The sequence below is a fragment of the Aethalodelphis obliquidens genome, unplaced genomic scaffold (genome assembly GCF_003676395.1).
Source record: "Aethalodelphis obliquidens isolate GAN/ISIS:26980383/991018 unplaced genomic scaffold, ASM367639v1 scaffold11, whole genome shotgun sequence".
NCBI lineage: Eukaryota > Metazoa > Chordata > Mammalia > Artiodactyla > Delphinidae > Aethalodelphis > Aethalodelphis obliquidens.
The window spans coordinates 28,875,226-28,899,112 of NW_020837955.1; the positions used below are offsets into that span (position 1 = coordinate 28,875,226).

The 23,887-nt window shown below is 44.4% G+C and overlaps 1 long non-coding RNA gene across 1 annotated transcript in view; it reads left to right on the plus strand.

The window, feature by feature from the left end:
- Positions 1-23,887, plus strand: part of LOC113623425 (uncharacterized) — a 98,898-nt gene that overhangs the window by 8,300 nt on the left and 66,711 nt on the right. Inside the window, exon 2 of the long non-coding RNA XR_003433927.1 lies at positions 19,137-19,187. This is a non-coding gene — a long non-coding RNA (uncharacterized LOC113623425). The remainder of the gene's footprint in view (positions 1-19,136; positions 19,188-23,887) is intronic.

The window sequence follows — 23,887 nt, forward strand, 5'->3', positions numbered from 1 at the left end:
ATTGTGGTGGCTTCTCTTGTTGCAGAGCATGGGCTCTAGGCATCCGGGCTTCAGGAGTTGTGGCTCGCGGGCTCTAGAGTGCAGGCTCAGTAGTTGTGGCGCACGGGCTTAGTTGCTCCGCGGCATGTGGGATCCTCCCGGACCAGGGCTTGAACCCTTGTCCCCTGCATTGGCAGGCGGGTTCCTAACCACTGCGCCAGCAGGGAAGCCCCAGCACAGCATTCTTGCACGTGATGCATATTGTACATTACGCTTCTCGAGGCCCCCTCCCTGTGTGAGAGCGTCAGTCTGTATCGGTCTAGATTGCTGCAGGGTTCTGTGAAGAGACCACTTTGTGTCTCTCTTAAAACCGGGCTCTGTTTTGTCTCCCTGGTTCTCTGCAGGGACCAGGCAGCAGCTGCTGGCACTAGGCCAGGCGGGTCCCCGGGAGCTCAGAGGCCAGGCTCTGGTGGGCAGGGCATCTGAACAGCCCTCCTGCCACCACCTGAGGCCTGGGGGTTTTTCTTGGCCCGCTTCCACCCCTGCTGCTGGCCATTTCTGTCTGCTTGTCCTGCCAGCACTGAGTCCCTGGCTGGACGCATCCCTGTTGAGCATGGATTACCAAAAAAAAAAAAAAAAAAGCAAACCGGGCACACGAATCAGTCTCTGGGGGATTTGGCCTTGGAGGTATCTTACAGGGAAACAAACCACACAAACGCTCCTTTCAAAGCCCAGCTGAGCCCTTGGCCTAATCACAGTGGTCACCCTCGGAGGCCAGAGATGGGGTCATTCATTCCCCTTCCTGACAGCAGCCCCTCAGAGCAGCGCTCATGTGCCGGGTAGCTGTGATATTCCGCAGCAGCCCCAGGGCTCTGGGCAGCCTGGCCGCGGGCCTAGAGATATGACACAACAGGCTTACCTCAGACAGCAGACCTAAAGAAATGTGGGGTGGCCCCCAAACATCAGGAGGCCAGCCAGGCATTGGGCAACGTGCCTGAATAGTGCAAATGGTAGGCTTAAGGATAGTGGAGACAGGCCTATAGTGCAAATGGTAGGCTTAAAGATAGTGGAGACAGGCCTATAGACCTCAGTCTGTGGGCCTAAAGAAACCAGGCGAGCTCCGAGAAGTCGGAGTACAGGTGACACGTCCAAGTTGGGGTCACGTGGCACTGCTCATAGGGTGCTTTTGTGCGAATGAGAAAAAATCCGTCCCTCTGGGCAAATGCAAATGGAGCCCTGGGGGTGCCCTCCTTTGGTGAGCAGAGCACCCCCGTGGCTGGACATGTCATGGGCAACCCACATGGCAGCTCTGGGCCCAAGGCCGGGTTATGTTCCCCTGACACTCCTCTAGGCTTCTTTCCCAGTGCTGTTTCGTGGCCCTTGGACGTGCCCCACCTGTGAGTGATGCTTTTAGCAGGCCCCCTGGATGCCTGGGACTGTCTCCAGAGACCGCGGCCCTATGATCTGTGGGGAAAGGCCACCAAGAAGAGAGCTTGGAGCCGCGCCAAAGTAAAGCCCAGACTTGGAGAGCCTGGCGTGGGCACTCAGAGGCGGAGCCTGAAGTCATGTTGTCTTGGGGAGGCTGTCAGCAAGGCATCACCGTCTCCAGCCGACGGGAACGGGGAACCGGGGAGGGGCAAGGACCTGTCGAGGGCCACGTCATTTAGTCATTTAGTGCCAGGATGCCAAAGGAGGCCGGGCGAGACGGCACAGGAGCACTGGTCCGTGGGGGTGTGTGTGTGGCACCACTGAGAACGGGAGGGTCGAGGGGCGGGGCGGTACCTTTATAGGAGGGCACAGGGCGGATTAAGAAGATTGGGGGTGGCCGGGAAGCAGGATTACAAAAGAAAGACAACTTGAATCTCCCTTTCTTTGGCATCTGGGCTGCACACTGCCTTGGTTTTCCTCCTGCCTCTCTGGCTGTCTCTTCTTGGTCTCTTTGCTGGCTGGCTCTTCTCTTCTGTGGACCTCCAATGCTGGAGTGCCCAGAGCTCAGGCCCAGGCTCCATCCTTTCCCTGAACACTCTCTCTCTTCAAGTAACCTTATCCAGAGCCATAATGTTAAATGTCACCTAAAGCAGATGATCCCCAAATCTCCAACCCTGATCTTTCCCCAGAACTTTTGTCTTGTGTGGTCAACGGCTAAGTGACACTTTCCTTTAGATATCTAAATGGCGTCTAAAAATGAACAGGGCCTAAGCAATCGTGGCCACCTATCCTAAGCCTCCTTCTCCTGCAGTCTCCTCTCCCCCTCAGAGTACAGGACACTCCCATCCACCCAGTTTCCTTGAGTCCCCATTCTTTCATCCCACCCCTATATCCATTCCATGCGTACTTACTATCAATTCCACTTTCTAAACATGAGAAAGTCCAATCAATTCTACTTTGCAGCATGGATCCAGCCACTCCTCTCCATTGTCACCATGCCCATCTTAGCACAAGCCAACATTACTCTGGCAGGGGCTGGCACACTAGCCTCCTATCTGGTCTCTCCACCTCTGCTCCTGTCTGCCCTTCCAACCATTTTTACATGGTGGTCAGGCTAGTCTTTGAACAACATGAATTATATCACATCACTCCCAGCTTAAAACTCTCTAATGGACCCCATTCCACGTGACTAAAATAGAACCTCCTTTTCACGATCCACAAGGCGCCACACAAGCTAGCCCCTCCCTGCTTTCCCAGCCTTATCTCAAGCACACTCCTCTTCACCCATTGCATTCCATCCCACTGACCTTCCTTCTGTTCTCACCTCCCATTTAAGCTGTCCTTCTCCTGGAATATTCTTCCTACTGACACTCCCAAGGGGCTCTTTTTTTGTTTGCTTACTGTTTTCTTTCAGTCCCATCTCTCGAAAGGTCTTCCCCATTTATCCAATCTAAAATATCTACTAGGTCAAGCTCTATCCCCTTAGCCTATTTTAATTTTCTGTGTAGGACTCATCCTTCTCAAAATATTATTCTCATTGTCTGTTATTTCCTGTCCTTTCTATCTAGAATGCAAACTCCCTGAGAACAGAGGACTTTGTCTTTTTCCCCACTGTATGTCCAGCACTTGACCGTGTACTTGGCTTTTGAAGATGTTCAACAAGTATTTGTTGCATGAATGAATAAGTGAAGGGAGGAATGAGTGAATGAATGAGCACTGGTCTCGTGGATGGAGGACTGGGCCCCATCCTTCCACTTTGTCCCTGAGAAATACTTACTTATTCATTCACTCAGTGCACATCTTCCAAGGCCCTGCTTGAAGGGAGGCTGATGGATAAGAAGTGGTCCCTGATCTGCAAGCTCAGAGCCTGAGGAGAGACAATCATGGACATAGGACATTAGAAGAACCCAGTAGAGGGGCCCCTCTCCCAGCCCAGGTATCTAGGTTGAGGCCTGAAGGACAAGCAGGGCACAGCTGGTGTAAAGGTCCTGCGATGAGATAGAGAAAGCACAGTTTGTTTCAGGAATGGAGAGGAATTGTCAATGATTGGATCCATGCAGCACAAAGAAGGAAAGAAGGAAGAAAGAAGAGAGAGATGGAGGGAAGGAAGGAAGAAGGGAGAATGGAAAGCAGATGGAGAAATTGGAAGCTTATGTTCAGGAGCCCTCTGGAAATGAGGAAGGAAGAGGTCCTGATTCTGTCCATGGCCTTCTCCTGTCCCAGTCCTCAGGCCCTGGCCACCTGAACAGTCCCCTTTTGATTCTCCTCTTCGCCTGATGATAGCAACAGAGGACATCCCAGGCTACTGTTATCCCCCACCCACCAGACAGCCCTTTACAGTTAGTTCACTAGGCTCTTTGAACCTTCAAACAACTATCCTTTACAGGAAACTGAGTCCCAGGGCCAGAGGGATTTGCCAAGAGCTGCAAAGCTGGGATAAGAACTGGCTCTTTGGCCCTTGGCTGTAGTCCTTTATCTGCACCATGACCCCCTCTCTCCTGAAATGTGTCTCCTCGGGCAGACTCTTTGCTTCCACCCAGGGACTGTGCTCCGGAGGTCCTAGAAGCCTGACCTGGCCCCTTCCAAGGGGCCTCCTGCTGCGTTTCCTCTGCTCCAAAAGCTTTCTCCACGCTATTGGTGCTACTGATGGCTCCGGGCCAAGCTGACGCATGTGTTCTGACTTAAAGTATTTATTTTGAGAGTCAAGTGTAGTTGAGCTGCATGTTTCTTGGCAGAGCCGGGCTGGCAATGGACTTGGCCTGTGGTGATGATACCTGGCTCCCTGAGATGATGCCCGGGCTGTCGAGGAGACCCAGCAGAGGGTCCTGTTTGCACTGAGAAGGTCTCGTCAGCCCTGGATGAAGCAGCTGCCTTCCTTCCCGAATCCCTGATGAAGGGCGTCATATGCGTGACACACTATCAAGGGATGTGAGATGAAGGGAACCAGGGTGGGATCATTCCACTTCTGGCTCTTTCAGAATCACCCCATATCCTTGGACAAATTTCTGCTTCTCTCTTTCTCTGGGACTTGTGTGCCACGTGGAGACAGTGCTGCCTGCGTCATGGAGCAATGGAGAGTTGCTGAGAGAGATCTGTGACGTTGGAGAAATGCAAACTGCTGGCCAATCAGAGAGAGTTACAATGATGGGTCAAGTGATGGGTGTAGCATCTGCGGGTTCCATGGCTCTTGCCTGAAGAGACAATGGCCCACTGAGACTGGTCTGCGAGAACACTGAACAGCTGTCACCATCCTCAGCAATAAGAACCACTCGTGAGCCTTTAATACTAATAATGATTTTAAAGGCTAATGTCGTTAGGGGCCGGGGTACCAGGCACTGCGCTTCGCAGGTGTTGTGTATTCCACACACCAGACCCAGAGGTCAGGACACTATGCGTGTGTTCCAGACAAAGAAGGGTGGCTTAGGGAAGTTCAGGGATAGAACCCAGGTCTGTCTGATCCCCAAACCCATGTTCTTAACCAATAATTAAAAAAGCAAGTGCACCAGCTCCGATTGCACTTTATTGAACATGGGGTGAGTGTTTGCCAGCCTAAGGATCCACTATGGATTGACAGATTGCAGAGTGCTGGGGTGCATGAGGAAGAAGTAAGGACAGGTGCGTAGCGGGCACAGTGGGAATGGAGCTATGAACTGGGAGCAACAGCTGTAGTGGGGAGGGTTGGAGTCCCCACTTGGCCATATTCTGTTGACCAGCAACTGGCTTAACCTGGCTAAGGGCTTGGGCTTTGGAGTCAGACATCTCTGCATTCAGATACAGGTTCTACAGCTAGATGACCTTGGGCAATTTACGGAAACTCTCTGTGCCTCGTTATATTGATAAAATGAGGATGACAGTTCCTATCTTATGAGTAACTCCTCCTGTTCTAAGGCGTAAAATAAGGTACCGCACGTTCAAAGTAGATCAGTGCCAGAAAGTGGTGCTTAACTCAATAGACTGCACCCCTAACACTGGTTGAACTGCACCCCGCCCTTCCCACCATTCTTGAAACGCATACACATATCCCACACAACTGATGTGAACCTCCCAGGCCAAAACTGAAGATGATTCCTTCTCAATTTCTCTGGGATACCCAGGGCCATGGGTTTGCTTTTTGGGCAATTCCCGTCATGCACCTGCATCAGCCCTCCAACATGGTGGCACTATTGCACTTTCCACATAGGTTAAGAAAACTGGTTATGGGGACTTCCCTGGCGGTCCAGTGGTTAAGACTCCACGCAGGTGGCATGGGTTCCATCCCTGGTTGGGGAACTAAGATCCCGCATGCCTTGCTGCTTGGCCAAAAAAAAAAATCAAACACGAAAACTGGTTATGTATTTACTTACTGGAAGCAAACTTTATTATCTAGGGTGGGGGTGGCTAAAAGGGACATTAGGTTGAAGAGGGACTTTAGGAAAGACCCATAAAGTCTACTTTGAGATAAGGACTCTCAAACAAGCAAACTTGAGATGAAGGGTTGGAAACATGCTACATGATGGAGAACAGATAGGAGTGTTTGTGTAGAGAAAGGACTCAGAGGGTGGGCTGTGGACTTAAGGTATCCGGAGGAGTGAGTGGAGAGGGGAGGGCTCAGGCCATTCTTGAGGCTTTAGGGGATGCAAGGGCCAGAAAATAGAAGGTTTTCTTTGTTATAGTTGCTTTAGCTTGGGCTCAGGGGACACTCCCTGTAGTTTTCTTTGAAAATGCATCCATTCTTTGGAATCCTTACAACTGTCATTAACGTGAAAGTGGAGACAGAGGAGGGTGCCCTCCACTGTCTGGAGGGTTCCTGCTTCTGGACAAAGGCCGCATCAAATGATCTTTTAAATAGGAATTCATGTGGGTTACTTTCCTGCTCCCTAAAAGATGCAAAATGCTGTTTATTAAAACAAAGATATCTGGGCAAGGGGTATAATTTGCGTTGGCAGACTCAGTGGCTTCGAGGGCAGGCTATCAGCAATGTTTGACCTCCAAGCATCTTTTTTTTTTTTTAAAAACATCTTTATTGGAGTATAATTGCTTTACAATGTTGTGTTAGTTTCTGCTGTATAACAAAGTGAATCGGCTATACGTATACATGTATCCCCATATCCCCTCCCAGCCTCCCTATCCCACGCTTCTAGGTTGACCTCCAAGCATCTTAAGGGCAGGGACCTGGCAGCTGTCTTGTTCCGTCCCCAGCATATAGTATTCCAGTGCCCAGCACAATGCCTGGCACATAGCAGGTGCTCAATGCATATTCACTGAATGAATGAAGTTATATCATTGTGTAAACATTCTATGGATATGTACTATATACTTTAAAAAGCAAAACTGGGACAGTCTTTCTGAAGGACAGTTAAATAGCCATAAATGAGAGTGGTTGTTTGCACTCTCTAGGTACTCTCATCATCTAGGTATTCTTTTCATTTTAAAAACTGTACCAATTTGTTAGATAATAGAATGGATCCTGCTTTTATATCTTTGTATATTTTTTTAAAGATGAAGTTCTTTTTTTCCTAGTGAACTTAAAATTTTCTTTTTATAACTTCTACCCATTGGTGCAGTTCCACACAGGATAAATTTCATATTTCAAGAGAGCTGTCATTTTTAAAAAGAAAATTATGTCCTTTTAAATCATGTTCTTTTTTCCCTGGCTAACAATTCTCATTATTTAAATGTTGATCCTCAGCTATTATGATATTCCAGATCTTTTACCATCCTGATTATCATCTTCTGGATTTGATTCAATTTGTGCATGTCTGTCAGCCGTGTTTGGTGCTCAGCATTCAGTATTAGACTATGCGGACACCTGCATCATAGAGGAGGACAATTGCCTCCTTTGTCTTAGACCCCTTCTCTTCAGTGTGTAGCATAAGAGTGCGTTGACTTTATCTGGGGGTGCTTATTCATTTTAAAATTAAACATAAATATTTTATCTTATAAAAGATTCAGTTAATCAGAGTATATATAGCGATGTATTAAATTTCTCAGTAACCTTCCCCTTATTCTCAATCCTGCTCCACCGCTAGAAACCATTTCTCTTCATTTGTATATCTATCTATCTATGTACACACAAACATATCTACACTTGTTTTCTATAAACATATTTTTGTATAGCCATGTCGTTCAGCTGTTTGTTTTGCATTAAACAATAGTCCTTGGAATTTTTCATGTCTGTACATATATATTTTTAAATGGCTGCATGGTACTCCCGTGTGGATGTGCTATAATTTATCTATTCATCAACTTCCTATTTATTGACACTTAAGTTATCATTTTGTATTTTTACTATTACAAACCATATTATAGTGAATACTTCTGACATACATGCAAACATTCCCTTATCCTAGATTTCCAAAGTGGCTGTTTGGGCCAAAAATGTTCATTTTTAGATGTTTGATAATTATTGCCAAATTGCCTTTCAAAAAGACACTAGTGGGGCTTCCCTGGTGGCGCAGTGGTTGGGAGCCCGCCTGCCGATGCGGGGGACATGGGTTCGTGACCCAGTCCGGGAAGACCCCTTAAAAAAAAAAAAAAAAAAAAAAAAGACACTAGTAACATATGAGAGTGGCCATTTAATTGCATTTTCATTTGCACAGATGTAATCAATGTTTAATTTTTATTGAACTGATTGGCCAAAATTGATACATTAATAATTTAATAATATTGCTAGTGAAATTGAGTATAATTTTAAAAATATTTTTTCACCATGTATATTTCTGTTGTGTATTTTGTGTTCATATTGAAACATTTCTAATGACATTTCTCTTTCTCTTGAATTGTTTTTAAAATCACATCCTTAACATCTTCCAAATTCTTCCTTCCTCATTCTTTTCTCTGCTTTACCACTCCTGAATCCTCCATGAGCCTAATAAATATAAACCTACAGCTCTATAATATTAAGGCATAGCTGTTACCCTAGGACTTCCATTTGTTGCACTTTTTGGTTGGTTCTGCTCTTTTCTGGATTCCATATTTTTCTCTTTCTTGGCTTATTCTCTTGTTTTGTTAGAGTACAACTTCAAATAACTTCAAAGAAGAAATGTAAGAGGTGAAAATTCCAAGTCCTTGTATGTCTGAAAATGTTTTTATTCCACCACTCACACTTCAATGATAGTTTGGCTGGGTATAAAAATATATGACTAAAAGAATTTCAAAGATATTTCTCCATCATCTCCTGGTGTCTAGTGTGCTGATGAGAAATATGATGCCAGTCCAATTTTACTTCCTTTGTAGGCAACCTTTTTAAAAATGTAACTGCCCCCTGACCCCTGCCAGCCTCATTCTTTGCTTTTGATGTTCTGATTTGTTTTCATTTGCCACTGTGTGATTTATTTTCTCATTCATTTTCCTTATAATCTGAAGATTTGTATATTCTTCAACTTTGGAATATTATCCTGTATTATTTCTTTGATACTGTTTTGCCTGGTTTTCTCTATCTTTTAGGAATTCCTGTTAGTCTAATGTTATAAGTAGACTTTTTATTCAAGTCTACTATCTTGTCTGTCATATTTACAATGACAAAATTCTCTTTTTGATTTACTTTCTGCCATATTTCTTCATTTTTGGCTCCTGGTCTTTCTGTTGACATTTTAACTTCAACAATCATACTTTTGATTTTCAAAAGCTCTGATTTTTCCTTTCCTCATATTTTTATTCTGTGGGTGCAGTGGCTTCTTGAAATATGAATTGTAGGCTCTAGGGGTGAAAGCAATGTCCTTATCTCTGGGTCACACCCTCTTTCTCTTTTAGTCCTACAGCCCTTCTAACAATATTATAACCACTGAAATATTTGTATTAAATCTCACTCTGTTTGAACTTAAAAGTTATTTCTGTTTTCCTAATTGAACACTGACAGATGCACATACCATTTACAATACCAGTAAAGTCTATCAATCATCTATCTATGTATCTATCATCTATCTAAATATAAATATTACTGGAAAAATCTAACAAAGGATAGTGAGAAGTTTATGGAGAAAAAATATTATTCAGAGATATTAAAGAAAGTTTAAATAAATAATCTTTGGCTCAATATTGTACAAATGACATTTTTTCCCAAGTTGACCTATATGCTCAATACAACTAGAACAAAAAATCCCAACAGGATCCCCGCACCCCACTGCCCCGAGGAACTTGACAAGCTTGTTCTAGAATTTATATATAAAAAAAACAAAAGGCCAAGACGAGCCTGAAGAAGAAGAAAGTTGGATAATTTGCTCTGCCAGATATTAATACTTCTTATAAAGCCATAATAATTAAGATAGTATTGATGTGGAAATAGACAAATTGACCAAAGGACAAGTGAGAGAGCCCAGAAACATACCCATGTGTATGTGGACACTTCACATACAAAGGTACAATTAAAGATTGCTCGAGAAATGATGGACTTAATAAATAGTTCTAGGATTATCAAATATGCATAATAGAAAAAAGAAATTGGATCTTCTATCAGAAGCTTTCAGGTACACTTCAGGTCCACTCATCTCTCAACCTCACCTGTCTCTGGGCATTTGGGGCACTTGTTCCAGCTGTGACAACTATTTGCATGGCTTCTGACTAACTTTACATATATACATATAAATACATCTCCTATCATTTTCAACACTTTTAATCTGTTTTGGTCTTGGTGTGTCTCTTATAAATAGCATAGAAATAGATTTCCTTTTCTTCTTTTTTTTAAAATCACAATCTGAGATCCTCTGAGTGCAATTGTTGATCAATGGGGAGAGAGATTCTTGGTGCTTCCTACTTCACCATCTTCCCAGAATCCTCTGTGTAGCCACAACTTCTTAGATTTCAATTACATGACATTTGATATTCTCCCGCAGATCACTGTAGCTCTGTTCATTTTTTAAAAAATCTTTCACCTTTTTGTTCTTCTGGTTGGATTATTTCTTTTTAAAAAAAATTTTATCAAAGTATAGTTGATTTACAATATTGTGCTACTTAAAAAAATATATTTATTTATTTTTGGCTGCATTGGGTCTTTGTTGCTGCATGCGGGCTTTCTCTAGTTGTGGAGAGCGGGGGCTACTCTTCATTGCGGTGCACTGGCTTCTCATTGCGGTGGCTTCTCTTTGTTGCGGACCACGGGCTCCAGGCGCACAGGCTTCAGTAGTTGTGGCACATGGGCTCAGTAGTTGTGGCTTACGGGCTCTAGAGTGCAGACTCAGTAGCTGTGGTGCACGCGCTTAGTTGCTCTGTGGCAGTGTGGGATCTTCCCGGACCATGGCTCGAATCTGTGTCCCCTGCATTGGCAAGCAGATTCTTAACCACTGTGCCACCAGGGAAGTCCCAATGTTGTGCTACTTTCTGTTGTACAGCAAAGTGAATCAGTTATACATATACGATTGGATTATTTCTTTGCTCTAACTTTAAGTTCACTTACTAATTCTTTTATCATATCCAATCTGTTGTTAAATCTATTTTAAGAAATTTTAGATTTTTTTCAGTTATAGAATTTTGATTCTTTTTTATAGCTTCTATTTCTCTGCTGAGATTTCTTCCTTTTGTTTATTTATATTCATATGAGCATAGTTTCCTTTGCACCTTTGGGCATAGTTACAATAGATGCCTTAATATCCTCGTGTATTAATTTCTACATTAGGTTTCTCTTGTAGGTCTCCAATGATTGCCTTTTCTTTTGGGTATGAGTCACATTTTCATGTTTTGTCACATGTCTAGTAATTTTGGAGAGTGACCTGGACATTTTTTTTTTTTTGCGGTACGCGGGCCTCTCACTGCCGTGGCCTCTCCCGTCGTGGAGCACAGGCTCTGGATGCACAGGCCCAGCGGCCATGGCTTCTGGGCCCAGCCGCTCCGCGGCATGTGGGATCCTCCTGGACGGGGGCACGAACCCGGGAAGCCCAACCTGGACATTTTTTTTTTTTTTTTTTTTTTGCGATACGCAGGCCTCTCACTGTTGTGACCTCTCCCGTTGCGGAGCACAGGCTCCGGACGCGCAGGCTCAGCGGCCATGGCTCACGGGCCCAGCCGCTCCGCGGCATGTGGGATCCTCCCGGACCGGGGCACGAACCCGTGTCCCCTGCATCGGCAGGCGGACTCTCAAACACTGCGCCACCAGGGAAGCCCCGACCTGGACATTTTGAACGATACATTTTAAAGACTTTGGATTCAGTTATAATCTTCTGAACATAAAGATAGTTCTGCTTTAGCAGGCATCTTACCTGATCAGACTCTAACTTCAAATTCTACATCCCCTGTGGTTGTTGGCTTAGCTGGACTGTGTGCAGTCTGCCTCACAGCAGCATAATTAAGGACTTAGTCAACAAATTTATAGAGTTAAAGGTCCCTTTTTCTGATTCTCTCCTTTCTGAGCCTTTTCCTCTTTAGCTCCTGTGGTCATCATGAATTCTGTCTTATGGATCCTCAAACCAGTGAGACTGTGGGTTTCCATTCAAGTTTTAATTGTCCTACCAGGTACTGTCTGTCTTCAGGTGAAGAGCTATAAAAATGGGAAACGTACTCATTGCTGCTCCCTTTTTTAAAGTGTTGATTCTCTTCTAGTTTCTACCTGTTTTTGGTTACTCTCCATTATGTTTATATATTATATATAAAATTATACATATAATTATAATACATATATTATATAATTATATGTATAATTTTAAAAACATATTTCATCCAGAGTACCATTACCAGAGGCTCTCTCCATACACTTTTAACACAAGTATTTTACCTTTTATTTGTCTATTAATATCTAGAGTACACACACACACACACACACACACACACACACAATGAATGTTAGCTTGCTTTCATTCCTCCTCCCCATTTCCTTATGTTCTCATGTGAATATCATTTGAGATTTTTCCAAATATTAATTTTTATACATTATGTATCAAAATCATTTGTATTTAATTATACATTAAGAAAACTGTCATGAATTCTTCATCTACTCCTTGCTCACTTTTTTTTTAAAGTAATTCTTTCAGAATATATGTGTGGTAAATAAAGTTTATGATTTTCTATATATATGTCAGAAAAATATTTATTTTGTTCTCCCACTTGTTGTAATTTGAGTGCATATGAGATTGTAGGTAAAAAATTATTTTCTCAGACATTTGAAAATATTGCTTGACTTCTTTTCTTTCAGTATGTTATTGGGAAGTCTGATTCTAATTTTTTTTTAACATCTTTATTAGAATATAATTGCTTTACAATGGTGTGTCAGTTTCTGCTTTATAACAAAGTGAATCAGTTATACTGATTCTAATTTTAGTCTTGTTCTTTTGTAGATAAACTATTTTTTTTCTGCCTGAAAACTTTATAGGATTTTTTCACTTTATACTCAGTTTTATAAAGTTTTACCTGATATGTTTAGTTTAAAGCCATCTTATTTTTCTAGGAACTTAGTGGGTCCCTTCAATATAAATGATCATCTCCATAATGGTTTTCTACTAAAATAATTTATTTTCTCTGCTTTATTTCCTGCACTCTTTCCATCTAGAAATCCTATTAGATGAAATTTGGAACAACTGAATCTTGACTCCACATATCAACTGGTTTTTTTCCGTCATATATTTGTACTTGTTGTTTTAAGTTGTATTCTGCCCAAATGCTTCCTCTCCATTTTCTACATGATTAAATTCCTCTTCAGCCATTTCATGCTGTTTTCCAGCCCACCTACTAATTATTTTTGTTGTCCAAATTTTAATTTTCAAGATTTCTGATTCTTTTTGGCAGACCTTACTTATACAAATTCTAAAATATTTTTCTGTTGCCTGAATAAATTGTGATTTAGTGTTAGTTTTCGTGTTTGAGATTGATACCTCTCAAATATTTGTTAATTCTCAATCGTCTGTTTTCCTTTATGTTCAGCAGGTTATGCGTGTCTGCTTCCTTTTTCAAATGTGACTTGGGGGTGGGATTTGGGAGGCCACCATGCTAATGCCTTATCTTGGTTTTGAAATACAGAAGCTATACTGTAAACTTGAGTTATGTCTTTGACACAAAACTTAAAAGACCTTAAATGTAGACATGTGAAACTCTACTGTCCAAAGGGCGTCTAGAAATTATGCATTTTGAAAAATATCTGAAAATCCTCATTTTTCCCCCATATTGGGAAATGGCACAGAAATGAAGTTCCCTGAGACTAGGAGAGGCAGCCATCAGGATGCACTTCCAAGAAGTAAAGCTCTGGCCTTTGGCTAATGGTCTCTCTTATTTAGGATCATAACAGATTTTAATTCCTCATTTGTATATGCTATTGAATTCACCAACCCAGGAACATAGCGTCCTTGGGCACAGCTGAGCGTTGCTGGCAGGACCTGAGAACTTGTCTCCCATTCCCTGCCCTAGCATCATCTGCATTTCCCGAGACCTAAGAAGCGATGGAAGTGAAATGGGTGCTATAGTTGAACATTGCACATTGTGGTCCTGCCTGAATAGCATTCTTTCTCTTGGCCCAGTTTCCCAGGGCATATACTTCTGGGCCTATTTCTGTGCTGACATATTCTGCTGGGACTGCAGACCCTGAAGAGTACGAAAAGAACATAGGCAGTGTTCGGAGCGTGAAAAGCCATTCACCACATTGATGCTTCTCCCTTATAAGATGGTCTTTCCCCCAGGATAGCATCTAATTGCTACTTGAACGAACTCACTGTCTTTACCTCAACAGCCTTGCCCAGTAGGCCATAGCAAACATTTATTATTCTTTGAGTGACAAAGCTCTTCCCATTTGTCTCTTCTGAATTTGTTTTTTTTGAACTTCCACTTCTGCCGCCACTCCTGTCATCGAGGCAATATCAAAAGTAGCAACATGCATTGATATTATCCACTCTGCTAAAGATCTTGTGTACTTCACTGATACTCCCTTCAATGCCTTTTTTGAAGTTGGAGAGATGGAGGATTTTTTTTTTAAACTTTCAGTAACTTGTACAGTTTTCTCAGGAAATCAGCATGATAGAAAATATTTGCTAATATCTGACTTCCCTTCAGCCAAACCCACCTGTTCTGGAAAACCTGCCGGAGAAACACATTTCCAGAAGGTTCTTTTTGGAGACAAAATGGTTGTCTTAATTCCTTGACTATTTCTTGACGTGCTCAGAGGAAAGGAAGGAAAATGTCAAGTGTTTATTTCGATGATTCAAAGAAGAAGCTGAGGCAGGAGCAAGGGAACCTTCAAAATAATGTTTCTACCTGATAGGGATAGTTACAACTTATATGGAGTAGCTATAGTAGGCCAGGCCTGTACTATAATGTCTCATATGCTCATAGTAACCCCACAAAGTGGGTCATGTCATCATTTTCCTTTTATAGGTGAGGAATAGAGGCCACAAAATAGAGGTAATAATAATAATACTGGTGGCTACCATTTACTGAGCTTTCAAAACATGTTGGGCATCTGCCTCACCCTGTTCCTGTAGTCCTGGTCCTTGTAACAACTCATGTGGTAGTACTTAATGTTATCCAGGGCTGTCTGGCTCTGATGCCCCATGCTTACCATTTTCCTGTCTGATTTCTTTGACAATTATTAAGTCCTTTTACATGGACTTTCTTCATTGCCTGATTTCCATTGACTTCCTAAATCCTTCCACCTTTCCAGTGCACGGATTGGCCGAGAAAACCTTTAATTTCAGGAGGGCTTGTTGTCCATTGTCTCACCTAAGTCAGAGGGCTTGGTCAAATACCAACTCCAAGCTCTAAGTTAAAACAAAAACAACCCAAATGTCAACCATGATGGCTACATCCTCCCCATCTCAGGGTAGGATGCATGATCCTTGCTGGCCAATTAGAATCCTCCTTCTCCCCTGGCTTAGTGATTGGTTCAGGGATGGGCATGTGACCTAAAGCTAATCAGAATCCTCTCAGGACTTCTCTGTAGAGCCAACAGGAGGATAATCCCTTTCCCTTGGGTTTTTATAAAGTTGGGTGAATATGGATATGGGGCAGGAAGTTGCCATCTTCCTTGTCACCTAGAGAAATTCTGTCTGCAGATTAAAAACAGCATGGAGAAAAGCAGAATTGAAAGATGGGGAAAGAAACAAGGATTTAACAGTATCTTTTAAGCTTTTAGGTCCAGCTATAGCTAAAGGCAATTCTATCCCTGGACTTCCTAGTTGTAACAACAAATAAATATTCCTTCTTACTGAAGCTCATTTGAGTAGCGTTTCTGCCACTTGCAACTAGTGGTGTGCTGGGAAAAAGAAAGAGAGAGAGAGAGAGAGATAGAGAGAGAGAGAGAGAGAGAGAGAGAGAAAGGATTTGATTTTTTGTGTTTACCAAAAAAATTACCAATTACCACAGTGTAAATGCTCCCACTGTGGCAGATTTTAAGCTACCAAGGTTTAACAAGCAGCTTGCAAATTTCTGAATATCTAACAATTGACTTTTGTGAGCAGGTACCAGCCAGCTCCAGGACACCACTGCCTGAGATTAAAAGAGTCTGACTAATTTGCTTTCCTACAAGGCTATTGAGATGAGAGAAGTGGTAACCAGGGCCCTTGTCTAGGCTGCTTCTGCCCTTCTGCATCCCAGAAAGTTCTCACATCTCCACAGGTACTCCTCGAGGAAGAGGGAGAAAAGCTTAATAACACCAACCAGCGTACTTTAAATTCTAGGACTTAAAACTTCTATGATTGCGTTTTCCAAAACATAGTTCGTGGTTACTTCCTTCTTCAGAATCACCTACTGATGCAGAATCTGCCCCAAGAGCCTGCATTTGTAATGCGCTACAGCTGGTGGATGTCCACTGTACTCTGAGCCCTGCCCTTCTCCCTCCGGTTTGGTGCGTGTGCTGTGAGCTCAAGGAGGGCTGAGATATTGTTCAACCCTGCCTATGGCTTGAATGTGGCTCTTGAAAGAGCCCTGGGGTATTTTTATAGCACAGTGACCTCTGTCTCATGTGCAGTCCAGGATTCCAATGGGGAAAAGGCCAAGGGGGATGAGAGGAGAATGTAGTGGACCTTCCTTTCATAGATTCATATTTTTTCTCTTCTCACCCCCTACCCTCAACCTCTATCTCTGCTTCTTTGTGTTTTCCTCCTGGTTTGCTTTTCTTTAGCTTCTCTGAGACTCAGTTTCCACATCTATATGGGGATAGTAAGAATTGGCTCAGAAGGTAATGGGAAGGAAATCACCATACCCAGCACCCAGCACCCAGTAGGTGCACGATGCATGTCAATTTCACCTTGTCCTCCCTTTTTCTTCTCAGCCTTCTCTTGGTTACTGTCTGTCCCCTCGAGTTGCTATCAGCCACCCAACAGGCCTTTGAGCTGGGATGGACAGCTGTGAAATCATTTCCAGGTTTCTAGAGGATGCACTTTCTGTGTTGATATTTGTGGACTCTGCAGTTGATTTTTTTAATAGCGACATCATCATATTGACCTATTTCCTGAGGATGTTTCCTTGGGCTCCACAGATGGTGAGGAAGGGGAATTGCTGCTGATAGACTGGGGGACTGGTCTGTGAGCCTGCTCCCCTTAGCCGTGCGGATCCCACTTCCACAAGGCCGGTGACTCACCCTGTATTAATTGCACTGCAATTATCCTGGGGAGCCTGAGTTTCCTCTTGATGTCTCCTGTCTGGTTGCCTTTTGACCTGCACAGCTGTCTAATAGAGATGGTTTTTGCGATTTCTTAGTTAATGTGGTTCATTATTTCCAGGGCTGCCTTCTGCCTTCAGTGGCGGGAGGTTTTTCCGACTCTGACCTGGAGACTTTCATGAGTTGTGTCTTCAGTCAGGGCTTGGTGCTGCCTGCATTGTCTGTGGGAGAAATTGCATTTGCAAATCAGAGGAAGTTCACAGAGCGTGTCGCTGTGTTGCTTCTCCAGACAGTGTTTTCATCTTCTGTGCACCTCTCCCCAGTCACCTCCACGTGCCTCGGTTGAGGAGGAAAAAGTCCCTCTGTCCCAGACGTCAGCGTCAACGAGAGCTGTGTAGACGGAGTAGGAAGCAGGAATCTGTTTACTCCTGAGCTGTGTTAATTATCTGCAGAGGGCGGTGGGACCAGGCAGTGTCTGTTCTCTCGACGTCTCGCCTTACGCTGGGTCATGCCATAGAGACCAAGACGTCTGGAGCCCTAGAAACTTCTGATGTCAAATGTCTTTAGGAAATTACAAAAAATCAAACTAACTCACCTAAAACTTTCCATTCCCCTCAAAACCCAGCACAGCCTTGGGTGGCTTCAGGAAGTTTCTGCAGATCACGCTCATCCTTTACATGCTGAGACCGAACATAGCCCTGAGCTTGTAATTTCTTGTTCTCTAACTACTTCCCTGAATCAAGCAGCCAGTTTTTATTGAAAATCGAACATCTTTAACTCTCTGCCAGAAACGGGAGGTCATTTAGAAGGAGGAGAGAAGCCTCTATTACCTTGAGGTTCATTGTCACCATCCAGAATGATAGCTGGCCTGGATGTAATGGGAAAAGGAGGCTTCTTGGGGAAGAAGGCCAAGGTGGCAGTGGTGACCAGTGGACACCAGCGGGGAGGACCCCAGATGCTGTGGACTGAGACGGACACCTGGTGATGCCTGGGGAGGTCACACATTGTCACATGACAGCCAAGGCAGTGAGAGGAGACAAAGGGAAAAGAGTGAATGAAGTGGGCAGAGAGTGGCAGCAATCAGAAGCAGTTACAGGGGCTGTTGGGGGATTCGATGTAACGATGAGGGAACAAGAAACAGACTGTCACACAGTGGAGGCCGAAGTCAGGGAAGCAAGGAGAGATGCAGGATTGCCCTGTGGTGGGAACGCGGAAAGCCTTGCGCACCTCAGCGGTCCCTGAAGATGCCAACTTCCACCACCTAGACTCTGCTCTGTGTCACGACTCGAGGGCGGTGGTAGGACAGAGGTCAGAACCGGCAGCCTCTAGGAGTACCCTTGCGCCGTCCTCAAAGAGTTAAACTCTCAGCCACCCAGGAGACTCCTGAGATCTAGAACAATCTATTTCCCAACAGAGATGACTAGCCAAGCTTTACTTCTGCAGACAGGAAGACAGGATTCCTATCTTCAAGGGGCTGACATAAAGTTGAACAGATACACACTAATAAAAACTATATAATGGCTGATTAGGGATCATTATCGAGTACCTCCTGCATGTTCATCTTTGCGTTGGATGCTCTATTGACATTGTTAATGATTTATATACAACTTCATGAGGTAGGTACTGAATCAGCTGTGGGGATTCAGGGAAGGAAGTGATTATGATGGTGGTGTGAGGATTTCCTTAATGGGATGGGACCTGAGTGGGATTTGAAGGATGAAGAGGACTCAGAGAGGGCTGGGCACACTTGGGGGTTGGTTTGTGGTAACTCTTCAATCTTTCTTCCATACATTGGTTCTCCTCAAAAGTAGGGAGTGTATCCCACTCTCCCTGAGTGTTTGAACCACTACCTAGCTGGGTAATTTCTATCAGTCCCTCCTACAGACATCAGAGAATTGCATTTCTCTAACTTGGTGAAGAAGAAAGAAATGATGGGTGCTGCAGAAGTGTTCCTGGTGGCAAGGCTACAGGAGGCCCGAAGAGACCGTCCTCGCAGCTGAGCCTCTGATGCTTCAGAGTTTTGGGTTGAGGTCCAAGTTGATGACAACTCTTGGGAAAGCCGCTGACTAGAGATCGCTGTGAAATTCCAGACCAGACAGATGCTTTCTAGCTCAGGAACCAGGAGGCACAGTTTGAGTATTGGCTATACATCTATTACTTAGGTTTTCAAGAATGAGGATGTTCTTTGTTTCTAGGGACAAACACTCATGAGGAAACCCTGAATGCCATCTTTGTATTCCAGGCTCAATACTGCCAAGTGTCTCCTGAACTTGCTAACAGGAAGAGACCAGAGGTGAGTTGGAGCTGGCCTCCTTTTCTTTTCTGAAGAAATGAATAGATAAAAGCTATTTGAGCTACTTCGTTTCAACCTAGTTCCCTGCAGAACTACAAAAAAGGAAGATGTGCTGAGATGTCCAGGATGGCTGCTGTAGACACGTAGACTCTCCAGCTACTGACCCTTTTAGTCCCAGAGACTGAGTGTGGCCAATTCAAGTAGAGAGCACTTCTGGAGGCCGAGCTTTGTGCCTGGGCTGAGAGAAGACGCAGGCGTGATGCAGAGTTGACATCAGTACAAAGCAGAATGGGCCATGTGCCATGGCAAGGGCTCCAATGGAGAAAAAGTTACAGCCAACTGATAGAGGTCAGTGGTCAGGGGGTGAGGCATGCCATCCAGAAAGGCTCTGAGGACAGGATAATGTTTGAGATGACACTTGAGCAGTGGTAGGTTTCCTTTTGTTCACTGTTTCATAGCTAATGATTATTTATGGTACTTTTAAATGACACAAACAATACGCGTTCATTATAGAAAATACTAAAAAACATAAAGAAGAAAAATTAACATACTCATAATCCCAGCATCCAGAAGAAAGCAGAAGCACCATCTTGGTGTGTTTCTTCTAGACTTTTGTCTGTGTGTGTATATATGTTAATGTATATATGTCTATATGTTCACACACACACATACACATATGTATACACATACCAAGTTCACAAAATTGGGCTTATGTGGAATGAATACCTTAGATGTCTACTCACCTAACAATAATGAATGTCCACATATCATTAAATATTCTTCAAAACTAAGGTTTATGAAGTCATCGCATGCCTGTTCAACAATTTATTTAACCATTTCAGTCCAATTAGACATTCTGTTTGTTTCCATTTTCTGAACAATCACAAGTAATGTTCTGCCGCATCTTCTTACCCGTCAATCCAATAGACAGATCTGATAGGCAGAGATCGGGGTCAGGGTGGGCTGAGGGTGGGCAGTGAGTGTTCCAGGAGGAGAATCAGCACGAGCAAGTGTGTGTGAGAAGCATGACGTGTGTTTGGCTGGAGTATGGGTGAATTTAGGGGCACAGTGGGCATTAAGGATGAAACGGTATGCTGGGACAGACAGGTAATGACGGGCGGACATTAACAGAGGGGAGACAGGGAACCACTGATGGCTTCTGAACAGGATGAGGACAGAATCAGAGAAGTGTTTATGGTGGTGAATCTGAAAGTGGCATGAGGGTGGAGTAGAGGAGGGAAGAGGGGAAGAAACTGGGGTTTGGGAGATGGGTAAGGAATGAGGACACGGGCAGCTAGAAGGAAAAGGAGAGGGTCATTGGAGGCCACCACTCTGAGACTCAGAAACTGGTTGGGAATATGGCCGGTGAAGACCGAGGCATCGTTTGGCCTCTGACCGTGAGGTTTACTAACTGGGAAAATTCCGAAGGCATAAAGAAATGGAGGGCTGGCAGGTGGACTGACCTGTCCAAAGTTGGGACCCAGTTAGAGGTAAAGCCAGGCGAGAAAACAGATGCTCTGTTTTCCCCGGTTGGAACAGCCTTATCGCGGCGGGTGTTGGACATCCGGTTTTAGCTGTGAGACATGGCGGCTCCTGGAGCCCTGAAAGCAGGTCAGCCGGAGGTGAACGTCTGTCAGCTGTGGTCTTGGCCCTCATCTACTTGTTGGAACATGAGTTGGACACTGTTCATAGATTAGGTAACAGGGGCAAAAAAAAAGAAAAAGAAAAATCAAACTTCTTACTTAGTTCTTCAAACTGAGTTCTTCACTAAGGCAGGATTGAGTGAGCAGAGTGGTAAAGAGCAAAAGAGACAAAAAGGCCTGTTTGTCATTTCAAGGGTTGGACCAAAGCGTGCTCTCCTGGCGCGGAAAGGTCTCCAGTCAGAGCGGCCCCAGGTTCTTGGCAGAATCTCCCCTCAAGGCATGCTGGGTAGCCGGAGCACATGGGGCCATCCTGGAAGGTGGTAAATAATTCGTTCTGCCGGGTGGACATCTCGTCATGCATGTATGCATAGCTCCTTTTTATCTCACGTGTTTAAATTGTGGTTTCCCTCCCGTGATTAGTTTTGCCATATCAAATAGCTTTCAACAGCTTCAAAAATCAAGGCCAGCGTATAATAACAAAAATAAAAATGAGAAAAAGAAAAAAAAAAAAGCCCTCACCTGGTCTCTCCAGCATTTCACTGCTGCTTTGGAAATTGAGAGCCATGCATGGGATATTGGCGGCTAACAACCATGGAAATACAAAATGATTTTTGATCTCAAGGCCTAATGTTATTCATATTTTTTCATTGCCTCAAACAATGTCTTCAGATAATTCAGGTAAAGGCGAGCCAGAAACAAAACAACATCATAAAGGCATTATTACATACAGACACTTTCAGCTACGCTACATGCCTCGCAGCGTCTTTGAACCCTGTGATGAGAGCACTCTCTCACACCCCAGGGAATACTCTTGGAGCTGTTTTTACTTCAGCAGAGGGTAGCGAAACAAAATTCTCTGGCTTCAGAGACGCGTTCGGCGCTGGCTCCACAGAGCTTGATCTCTTCTTCTGTGTTTATCATCGGGACTCCATTTGGGAGGCCCTGGGAGGGGCTGTGACATTCCCAGGTGCGCCCCGCACCTGCAGCGCAGGGGCCTTAACCTTGGGGCCTGGAGGTTTGGGCCAGCGGTGGGGATTACAGAGCGGAGAAGGAAAATGCTTTCATCAAGAAGAATTTGGCTGTGGAGGCTCTTCCAACCCTTGTTCCTCCCAAAATAACACTGGCCAGCCTCATCAAATTAGACCAGGGCTGGAGACTGGGATGTGCTTAAAAAGGACAGAGGAGGGCTTCCCTGGTGGCGCAGTGGTTGAGAGTCCGCCTGCCGATGCAGGGGACACGGATTTGTGCCCCGGTCCGGGAAGATCCCATATGCTGCGGAGCGGCTGGGCCCGTGAGCCATGGCTGCTGAGCCTGTGCGTAAGCAAGACAGGGCAAAGGAACTGTTCTCTTGGGAAATCTCTCATTCCTATTCAAACCGTGTCTTCTCTGGTTTGAAAGTGCCAATAGTGTCTCAGCCAGGGAATGCATTTTCCATTCCCTTTGGCCTCCTGTGTTTCCCTATTAGAGTTCTTTACCCAGGATAGGCTCTTTGGTGTCCTAGCTTTAAGTCCAAGTTTTATGTTCTTAAGTTAGACTTCCCAGCTGCCAGGACCCGAGGGGTCTACTCCTCTCCTCCCCTTCCATTCCATAGCATCAACAGCCCAGGCACTCACCTGGTACCTACTGTATACTTCCTACAGTTGTTAGATTTGGCTGGCAGGGGTGCTATACATCCCGATCTTCGAGTAGACGGCCAGTTGCAGACGCTCATTTCGCTACCTCTTTTCTTCTCATTTTCCAGCAGTATCTAACAGTGCCTTGCAGGGGGTGGACAGCTAGTTAATGTTTGCAGAGCATCTGAATCTTCTTCCTCCATCCCACAAAGAAAGCAAGGACTGAACTCAGTGGTATGAGTTCATGTAGTCAGTCACAGGTATGAGATTTTAGGAGTTTCGACACCCTCTAGTGTTACAGGCATTTCTAGAAGGTTGAAGACTTACCAGGACAGGATTTCTCTAGCTGACATGTTTTTCAAGGTCCAGCTTTATGCCATCTCAGCTGAGAAGACTTCCATCTTGTCCTGAACCCAAAGCAATGACTCTGCTCTGAGCTCCTCATGTCTGTGCCATTTGAAAGGCACTTAACCCACCATCTCGGAGTCTAGATTTGCTCACCAGTCTCACTTTTGTTAATCAGCCTCAGGGAGATGAGGGCCAATTCTCACATGGTCTTCACACATTCATCCCGCCACTATTCTTTGTGGAGCAGACACGGCATTGTCATGTTATATGCTGGCAATAACAGCGTGTCTAATGAATTGACCTGATCACTTTAGTCTCCGAGAAGCCCACTGGGATTGCATGAGAAGGGAAAACTCTATTTATCTAGAAATTTCTACAAACTCCTGGAAAAGCCAGAGAGACAAACAGTCTTGGTTTCCATTTCTGCCCTAGCCTTTCCTCCCCGAGTTGCCTACCGTGTCCTTCCTGTACCATTGATCTGGCATCCAGCATCTCGCTGCCTTTGCTCCTGGACAACATATTCCCTAGCCCCGGACTCAGTGTGCATTGAATTAGAACAATCCCTCGCTGGAATCTAATTTCTGTTCTACAGAGGTTAATTTATCCTTTTTCAGGCTATGTACTCATTTAAACCAAAATTACCCAGCTACTCGCCTTCTTTTTTTTTTTTTTTTTTTTTGCGGTACGCAGGCCTCTCACTGCTGTGGCCTCTCCCGTTGCGGAGCACAGGCTCGGGACGCGCAGGCTCAGTGGCCATGGCTCACGGGCCCAGACGCTCCGCGGCATGTGGGATCTTCCCGGACCAGGGCATGAACCCGCGTCCCCTGCATCGGCAGGCGGACTCTCAACCACTGCGCCACCAGGGAAGCCCTACTCGCCTTCTTGATAGCAATTACATCCCACGAAAGCAAACTACTGAGCTTCATGTATTGGTAATGGCCTTTCTTTCAATAGTTTTCCTTAGGGATAAAGTTGAATGGGGAAATTAGTCACATTAAGCTGGAAAAATAGTGAACAAAATACATATTTTATATTTTTTAAAAATACCCTCCTGCTACCAATTACGGACTTTATTAGGAACAGGTATTTTCACATT